The 10,091-nt window shown below is 37.3% G+C and overlaps 1 long non-coding RNA gene across 1 annotated transcript; it reads right to left on the bottom strand.

The window, feature by feature from the left end:
* Positions 1-1,165: 1,165 nt before the first annotated feature.
* Positions 1,166-9,100, bottom strand: LOC136011147 (uncharacterized). The gene is made up of 3 exons (XR_010611234.1): positions 9,054-9,100; positions 8,066-8,150; positions 1,166-2,926 (listed from the first exon to the last, which is right to left on the bottom strand). It is a non-coding gene; the product is annotated as an uncharacterized LOC136011147 (long non-coding RNA).
* Between the last annotated feature and the right edge of the window lie 991 nt (positions 9,101-10,091).

Raw genomic sequence — 10,091 nt, 5'->3', positions numbered from 1 at the left:
ATTTGCACAAGATAACACAGTGCTGCACAGAATTTGTAAGTCTCAAACCCAGTGAAAAACAGGAATCCATAACGTGTCATAAGAAAGAAATTATGAAGCAAAGTGAACAGTCTCAACTTTTTGGTTTGGGTCTCCGTTCAGTCGACTTTGCACAACGCTATATTGTGAAAAGCACTCACATCTCCTGTCATCTGCAAGAGATCACATTGTATTATTAGACCATAATTCTTGCTTCCTACTGGAAAGTAGAACACTTTTGCTAATAAGCAAGGGCTATTTTTTTTTGCAATAACGGTCTGGTTTTGGAGCATCTTTTGTGATATGTGCTTGTATGGGAAGGAAGGTTATTCAACTCAGTAATGTATACTTTTTTAATTCTGTGGGGTTTTTAGTGACTCTGTAACATTTATTATATATTCTTTTCAGAACAGGAAAACAATAGCATGTGTATGGATATACTTACCTTCACCTTTTTTATATGAAGGTTTAAGTTTCTTTTTTCACTTTAAAACAGTAAAACTACCTTTAAATACTGCAGATAGGTAGGTAATTGTCTTGAGGTCAGCATGGTGACTGTACCATCACTGCACATCACAAGCCCTGTGCTTGTGAAAGATATGAAAGTCCTTTGTTTCCTTTAGAGTGTAACTCCTATGCACTCACCCTTCTGGTTTATGCTGCCTTTGGCCCACTACTCAGCAATTCTCTTCCCCTCCATAATTAGGGTGCAAGACAAATCACTTCAGTTTACACAGAAATTTACTGGTTTAGTTCCAATAATGTGACCTTCCTGCAAGCACATGGTAGTCTCCCCATTCCCTTTGAAGCAATGAAGAGTTGCATGTTGGCTGGTTTGACCACCTTCCAATCAGAACACTGATCACATCCTTTTCTAGTTATGAAGGACAGAGGATGAGCTTGGACTGAAAGGCTGACTGGCTGTGACCAATTTAAACATACAGCTCTTTTGTCTCTTGCAATTACATCCTTTCATGAAGCCACGGTGACCCAGTGGAATTTCAAGGATGAGTCAGATGCCTTTGCTGTAACATATAAAGATTCAGAACAAGAGAAAATAAAACCTCATAGGAAAATAAGGGGAAAAATAGGGGGAACAAATTAAGGCAAGCAGGAGAAAAAAAAGAAAAAACAAATCTTACTCTTTTTCCATTTCATGGCTACTGTGAAAATAGTTCCCATACAGTCACCCTTGAAAGCAGCCTGCTGACACTTGGGAAATATTTTCCAAATCCTTTTCTTAAATTTCACCAATTTCAAAACTTGTCCCATCAATGGATAAACCTCTTTTAACTCCTGTGTTGTACCTGTACCTGAAACATCCAAGGCACATTCCCAGAACCATTCCAGTCATAGGGTATGTAAGGCAAGCAGTATTCTGTTTAAGAACCACAGTGTAACAACACAAATAAAAGCCCCAGTTATCCCAAGCTACTGAAATGTTGCTTGTTTTGTAGCACACCATTTCAGTAACCTTGCTTCACTGAACTACTTGTGATTGATTGCCACCACAGACATCAGTGCTGAAAGTGTCACTCACACACTTGAATTTATATTCTGTTCTCATCCATCTAACAAAAAGAAATGCTTGCATATTTTTGACAATGATAAATTATGAGCCATTGAAGAGAACAAAGACTTAGTTACAGTTTTAGAAAATCACATCCTGAACTAATATCTGCATGACACAGAGTATTTGACAGAGAACACAGACAGTAGCAAATGGACAACAGCAAGGCTAGCAAGTAGCCTCATTTCACTTCCCTTTCCAGCCACACTGACAGTTATCACAAGTCTTGTGTTCTTTCATAGAACAGAGAAATAGTAATGTACAGAAAACCAGATGAGCATAGGTGGTAAATGAACTGCAAGACTCATGCAAAACACTAAAGTTGTCTTAATATCTTTTTACTGTTTTACAATTAAAATTAAATGGTTTAGTTATGAAAATGAGAAGCAGTTTGGCAATCCACGGTAACAAATTAATGACTTTCTAAAATAGTGCTGGCCAGAAATTTTCCAATCAAGATGTCCATATGTTGATTTTAAATACTGTTTTTCCCTGGAATACCTCAGTTCGATAACCCTTCCTCAAATACAAGAGAAAAATAATACACAAAAACACGCAATTTCTCTGTCCATTCCTTTTACTCCATTGCTCCCACAAGCTGTAATTTCACTTGAAGATTGAAACAGAAAAAAACACTTTTGTGAAAAGAATTCCAGAGTACCCTGGTGTTCAGCATTGTTTCTTATTATCCCATATAATCAAAACAACACATTAAAAAGGAATTGTATATAAACAGGCAGCTGCATTAAATGTTAAATTTATAAATAGCTTAATGCCCTATAACTGGATTACATGTTTCAGCTCACATACACTTGCTCGTAATACATTTTTCTTGTTATTTTGTGTACTGCATATCCAGTATAAAGAATTGTCCAGGTCCAATTGAAGAAAAACCCCAGTGCAGGAACCTGTTTCAATTCATGATCCCGAGAGTGAATTAAGACACAAATGAGGTCAAGAACCACAATGGGACAGTTTATCACAAACTACAAAAAGTTATTATGAAAGGGAAATTACTGTAATAAAGGACATAGTGATAGGATAAATTGGAAAAAAAGTAGAAAATGAAGCAAGGATTTGGGGCGCAGAGAGAAAGCGATAGTCACCACCATGGATCCAGCGGTGGTGGATCCCGGGGATCCGTTGTCGTTCTTGGTGTTGGTGGGAGTTCTTCAGGTTTGTAGTTGGTTTCTTATCACAATGTCCCCCAAGAGTCCGTCGGTGGTGGGTGTCCTCATGGAGACATCCTTCTGGAGTCCCCTTGAAGGTACTCCGTGGAGTGTGTCTCGTGGAGTTGCCCTCATGGCGATGTCTTGTGCAGGGTGTCCCTCAGAGTATCTGTATTAATATATGAAAGAGAAAATAAAATATCTTTTATTTAGTATATAATTTTAATCACAAATATCTCTACCATCTCTTGTGACTTTCAGACTGCCATCTTTACCAGAAAGCTCAAAAAGTAAGGATGACATTTCCAATCAATGCTTATAAACTAGTTTATACCACATCATAACATAACCCCAAACTGTCTCTTCTGTAAGCGTGGACACAGGGAATTTCTGAAATTGTGATAAGGCCTGTGAAATGTTATGCCTTGGCAATACTACTCTGAGAATAAGATAAGAACCCTAACAAGCAGATACTCATTAGAAAGAAAATTATATTCTAACTTTTCAACCTAATTGAAAAAATGAAATAAAAATAAATAAATTTATATTAACATGAAAAAGAATTATTAACAGCCAGTTAGGAAGATGTCATTCCATGAACCAGAGAGCAACCATTTTTTACTGTGAACAGATAAGTCAGGCAGCTAAATCTGCACATGGACATGCCTTGCCAATGAGAAAAATAATATTTTCTGTGCACAAAATCATGCAAAGTAATGTGGTTAGTCATACAAAACTAAAACGAGTACATAAATAAATCGTGGATGGATCAGAGCCATGAATTTTTGAGTGGGTGCTTATGTGTTTAAACACTTACTGAAAACTACTGCAAAAATCTGAGCTGTGCATGACATTACTTCTATTTTGGAAATAACAATAAAACCTTCATGTTCTGCATTGAAGTGCTTTTTTCTTTGGTTTTTTTCAAGCACCAAACTCTTCTAGTTACCAACAAAGCTTTTTGTTTTCAAGCACCAAACTCCTAAAAGTATATGTAAAGACTTATTTCAGAAGAAAACAGTAGCCAGCTGATTAAAGTTGCTGTTATGGTCAAATCTTGCTTTATCTTCTTTATAAACAGTTTCAAAAACTATTCTGATGAAAAATTCCAAACTAGTTCTTCTGCGGTTTCACTAAGTCCTTGGGCTCAAAGCTGCTTCTCATTGTATACAATTTGCAGTCTGATCCCTACAACAAATATATATCAAGCCAACATTCAGCTTCAACAATCTCAGCTTTCCTAAGGTGTCACTTCCCATCATCAAAATAATGACCATTGTTTTTCTAAGAAACATTAATAGTCCATTCTGCATGACACAAAATACAAGGCACAATCTAACATTTCTCATTGTCCTTTCCTGCAAATTGTCAAATTCGCTGTAATGGTCACAGTGACTTGATCACAAAGTAACAAAGGCTGTCAATATTTTCATTCTAAATGGTCTTAAGGGTTCACAAAAGAATCCAGGGATTGTTTGTTGTTGTTGTTCGGGGGGATTGGGGGGGGGGGGGGGGGGGGAGTTTGGTGTTGTTTTTTTTTTTTTTTTTTTTTTGGGGGGGGGGAACTCTTAAAGTTAGAAATATTCTAATTCATATCTCTCTATTATATAGGAAACTAATTTTCCTGATCAACTCTGGCAAACTAAGTGCATCCTGAATTTCTATGGTCAAAAATTTTAACTATGAGTGACAGCATTCAACCCACAGAAGGAGATATCCTACAGAAACAAATAGCAGTACTTTTAAAAAATGCTTTAGAATCATATGTAGGAGTAGCATCTGATTTCTGCTTCTTAAAATTATTACAATTTATGGTTTAGAGCAAAAGACAAAGAGAATAGAGAGAATGCAGAAAAGTAACAACAGCTAATAGAGGAGCAAAAAAAAGTGAATACTGTTGGTTTTCGTCTTCTTCACTAAACCCTTTGTCTACTTTTCCAGCTTGGAAGTCAGCGATACAATCTTGCTTTAGATATTAGTTCTAACTGCAATGGCATCTGGTAACAATTTCTGGGCTCTACTGAATGGACAGAATATAACAGTGTATCAAATGAAAGAGAACTATTTTTTTTTTTTTTTTTTTTTTGCAAGCAGAACACCCTGGTAGTTACATGGCTGGGTTTGGGTCAGAACTGCGCAAGCCCAAGAATGCATGTGCAGCTGTGGGGAAACTATCATTCAAATTAATGAAAGGTATATGCACCAAAGATAGACTTTGGAGAGAAGAGTGTAGCAGAATGAAGTACTGAAGTCTCTGGATGAAAGCACAGAAAAGAGACAAAACTGCAAAGGGAGGATAAAAAAGTAAGGATCTGCCTGAACTGTGGCACAATGATAGACAAAGAGAACACCCCCAAAGTCAACTAGGTGGTGCTGGGTACATGCTCCTTTCCCAGAATCTGTTCTTCAAAACATGCTGGGCAAGTATATTCCAAAACTCACCTTGGATGACAATTCTTAAAACAGACAGCAATGCTATTGACAGAGCTGAGACATGGCAATTTTGTGTACTTTAGGTTTCCCACGAAGTAAAATGCAGCTAATTCTGGAACTGATCTCTAAAACCCAAGTGAGTGTTAGATAGCTGTCAGCTTGGGCAAGGAGAAGACAGGCAACTCTGTGAGAGCCTTCAGTGGAGTTAATGTTTCTGAAAAGATAACAATGCTGAGGGATAGAAAGAAATGTGTGAACAGTCTCTAAGAATGGTTTATGGGACTGACTTTGAGACTCTGTGTCAAGACACGTGGACTTGATTTTGGCTGTGCCACAGGCTACCTCTTTGTAGAGAGCTATCCTGTTTTCCTTTATTTCTTAAAATATAATTTGAAGGAAATGAACATTATTATTTTCTTCACAGTCAAAAACATTTTGTAACAGAGTGAATAACTTCAAAAACTCGAAATATTTTATAGTTTAAAATTGTATTTAAAAGCATGCAACATCTTAATAAGTACTAATATCAACCCAAATCAAGACACAGATGTCGAATTCAGGCTCTCTAAATATTTTCCGACACTACACATTAGCCCTAGACCTGATTATTTCCTTCCAAGTTGCCTTAAAGTGAGCAAAGTTATACTGGGCTGCACAGCCTTTCTTCCAAGTTACATGAGGTAAGAAATCATAGAAGGCCACACCTGCAACCTTTGACATATTTGAATTAAAAGGTTGCCTTTGACACTTTAATCAAAGTGTGCTATCTTAAAACTTCTTCCCACATGTGGATGTGCAGATTTTAATTTCATGTGTTTTTTTTTTAATGTATCTAAAACACCACAAAGTTAAGCATCTCCAAAATAATATCATATTTCATCCTTCCAATGTCATATAAATAAAAGTAGCTAGCAAATACTCAAGTAGGAAAACAGCTGGCTAAGAGATTCTTTTTCTAAATAGGAAGAATAAACACTGTTGTATAAAGTCCAATATTTTTCTGATTACCAAAAATTCTGGATCTGTTAAAATCAGAAACAAAAAAGCCCAAAACAAAACAAACAGAACAACCCACAATGAATTAAGCGCAGGAAGTACTATTCTAAGAAACTGTTATAACCAGTTCTCAGGTTTGCTTTAACCCTGTCAAACCATAAGCTCTTTAACTCTTCCAGCAAACCTCAGATTTGTCTACAAATGCACATGGAAGAGACGGCAAATAAGAGCTGAAGTGTCATCATTTGCTAGCGTTGCTGAAACAGTACCTAAATTTGACCTCCTAGCATACAATTCAAATTGTAGCAATCAATAGAGCTGTTCCTGAAAAAAATATCTGTGAGATAGGATGTAAAATTCTGAAAGACCAGGAAGGTGTAGCTCTACTTCGTATCCTCACAGGTACCAACAAACCAACACACTACCAACATAAAGGATGTTGGTTGGAGTGGAGTTACTTGAACTCTGCTGTGTAAGAAGAGAAAATGGAAGCAAGCAGGATTTCCAAATCCAGCCATTCTTCCAGTTTTCTATTAATAGCTTGCCTGTATAAGTGACAATATAGAAACAACAAGGAAAGTTGAAAGATTATATGTGTTAAATACAGACTGAATTCCACAACTTGGACGACAACTAGCACAAACATAGGCTTTTGAACAAGAGCACCAGATTTTTGAGAATCGCTGCATTACATGAACCCTTCAGGATCTGGAATGAGATAGAACTAGCATTTTCCATATATCTGCCTTCTTTTTTTTACATGCCAATTACCGCACTTAAGGCAACAAAAATATTTGTTGCAATATAGTATAAAAGGGAGATTTATTTTTTTTTTCAAAGAGGCACAATTGCAATAAATTTTAAATTGTTGCTTAAATGGAGGCTGTTGCTCCTTCTCTTACAACATTAACCTTTCTATGAAATGTATTTTGCTGTTATATTTGTCCTGATTTCCTTTGGGATGAACTGTTCTTAGTGTACCATAGGGTTTCATGTGTACAAAAGTCTCTACCAGATCATGATGAAAGACTCAGTCTCCCAAACCCCATTAAACTCTGAGCTTGGTGTCTGTGGTTCCCTGAGACAAGAATATTTTCATGTACCAGATCATGCTGCGGTACAGAAGCATCACACAGCTCTTTATTTTGGGAGTACAGGCTTTAAGCCTCTTTTTGTACTAAAAATCAACTTTCATATTTTCTATTCACATTTAAGTCTATTGCTTTCTTAGTGGGTGTGGGCAAATGGTTCGTAGGAGAGAAACACCTCCCGTATGTTCTGAATTTCAATTTAGTGAGAGCATAATTTGTTCAGCTTTGGTAAGATCTCAGCTGAAATACTACATCCATCTTGGGAAGCAATGATAATGATGAATGACTAAACAAATTAGTGTTGATTAGTCTAAAGAAAGAAGACCGAATGGCTAACAATCATAAAGAATCTAAAAGAACTGAAGAGAGGAAAGAAAGTACCTGTTCTACTTGTTGGAATAGACAAGAAATGTTAGGTTTAAAATAAATAAAGATCCAAGATAGATGTTAAGCAAAACATTTTTAACAGTGAAGCCCTGTTTCATTGGTAGTTCTTGAAACAGAAGAAGGCGGCTGAAAAGGTGTCTGGCAGGAACAACAGATGTTGCCCCAAAGAGGGGCAACCAGCTGTTATCTGCACTTCCCTTCCATCTCTTCTCAGCAGCAGCTGCCTCCCATATTTCCCAGAGTGGAATTATTCATCCTTTTACAATAATTCTGGTTTTAAAATTATTCCAACATTAGTTTTCTTTTGAATAATCTGATGAAAGTGTCTGTATATTTTGCTACTAAAGCATGAATAAGACTAAAACATGCATAAACGGGCACCTGCAGTACTAAATACATACCTTTTACTACACAGCTATAAACTTCAGTTCTCCTTTTAGTTTAAAAGATGCAGGCTCAGGCACATGTGCACTTTATAACCTTTTGCTGAAATTTTCAGAAACTTAGTATCAAATTATGTATAACTATAATATAAAAAAATTAGAAAGATTCACTTAAGCCAGTTCTTAGATTAGTTTGTTGCTTAGATATTGTCCAAACTGATTAATAACTAGTGGTGCTGGAACCAAGAGCTGAGAAAGCTAAACAAGTTTTGGTTATGGAACTAAGTTGAAAAAATGATCAGGAAGTTACTGATTAAATATGTATTAGCATAAATCTTTTAGTGAACAGAAATAGCTATACATTAAAATATCCAAGTATAGTGTAATCCATTTCTTTCAGATTGCATTCTGATCAGATACTCATCTGTGAAAACCATTTTACTTCCACCAATTTTAAGGAAGCTAAGGCCATTTATACCAGTTGAAAATTTGTGCCCTTAATTCTATTGATCATATGTCCTCATATCTGGAATGAGATTGTTTCTGAGGTATCAGCTAAAATTCTGCTGTAGTGATCCATTAACAGGAAAAAAACCCACCCCACAGAAAAAAAATAACAAAACAAAATGACACAACATTCTTGAAAGAGTCAATGATTAAACTGTCTGCTGCTAAGCCTTTTCTTTACTTTTGCTCTTCTTGTTTTGTCCAATAGCCTTTCACCTTCCTTTTGATATGGAAAAGATGATGGGCAATGGCCATAAGTTACTCCTGGGAAGATCCCACTTGTACACTGTCGTGGTTTAAACCCAGCGACAAAAGCTCGTTCACTCACACCCCCCCCCACCCCGGCCCTCCCCGCTCCTGGAGGGATGGGGAGGATCTAGAGAATGTAACTCCCACGGGTTGAGATAAGAACAGCCCAGTAACTAAGGTATAACACAAACCACTGCTGCTACCACTAATGATAATATTGATAAGAGAAAATAACAAGAGAATACGATACCACCGCCGAATGAGTTTGACCCTCCCCCGAAGAGAGCCCGTGCCCTTCCGGGTAACTCCCAGTTACCTCCCTGGGCATGACGTGCTGTGGTATGGAATACCTCTTTGGTTAGTTTGGGTCAGGTGTCCTGTCTCTGCTTTCTCCCAGCCTCCCCTCGTCCCTGGCAGAGCATGAGGCTCACAAAGTCCTTGGCCAGAATAAACATTACTTAGCAACAATTAAAACCGATCGGTGTTATCAGCTCTCTGCCCAGGCTGGAAGTCAAAACACAGAGCTTGCACCAGTTACTAGGAAGGAGCAAAACGGCTCCTGGTAAACCCAGGACATACACAAAAGGAAAATTTTTTCACAATGAGAACAATCAGCCATTGAAATAATCTCCACGGGGAAATGGTGGATTCCCCAACACTGGACCCCTTTAAGATTCATGCGATCTCACTTAAGATGATCTGCTCCATGGCTTTCCCCAGCACTGAGCTCAGGCTGACAGACCTGTATTTTCCAGGGTCTTCTTTCCTGCCCTTTTTGCAGAGGGGCATCACGTTGGCCAACCTCCAATCCTCAGGGACCTGCTCCTAGACCAGGACTGCTGATAAATGATGGAGAGTGGTTTGGCGAGCTCCTCTGCAGGCTCCTTTATAAATTAAAAACTACTTAAAAAAAATTTCCTCCTATATCACTCTTGTTTGCAATGACTGGTTCATGGAGTCTCTTTTGCTGACTTTTCACTCTTCAAAATTGCTGAACATCACACGATAATTTCAGACCTTTTTTTTTTTTTTTTACTACCTCACTTTTCTTTATACTGGCTTTATTTATCTCTTCTATGTTCCTTAACAATCTCTCTCCTTTATTCCCGCTGCTTCTCTTGTTTTACATGAAAGGGGGGGTTATTAAGTATATGTTAGCTGCAAAGGGGAATAGAAAGAATGAGATTTGATGAAGTGAATAGTATGTACTTTTGTCATGGATATTTATCTTCATATTTTATGTCATATTTGCTACTCCCAATTGACCAGCATTTAAAACTCTCTTATT

The sequence above is a fragment of the Lathamus discolor genome, chromosome 3, assembly GCF_037157495.1.
Source record: "Lathamus discolor isolate bLatDis1 chromosome 3, bLatDis1.hap1, whole genome shotgun sequence".
NCBI lineage: Eukaryota > Metazoa > Chordata > Aves > Psittaciformes > Psittacidae > Lathamus > Lathamus discolor.
Note: the sequence above shows the minus strand (reverse complement) of the source record. Positions and strands in the feature narration are given on the sequence as shown.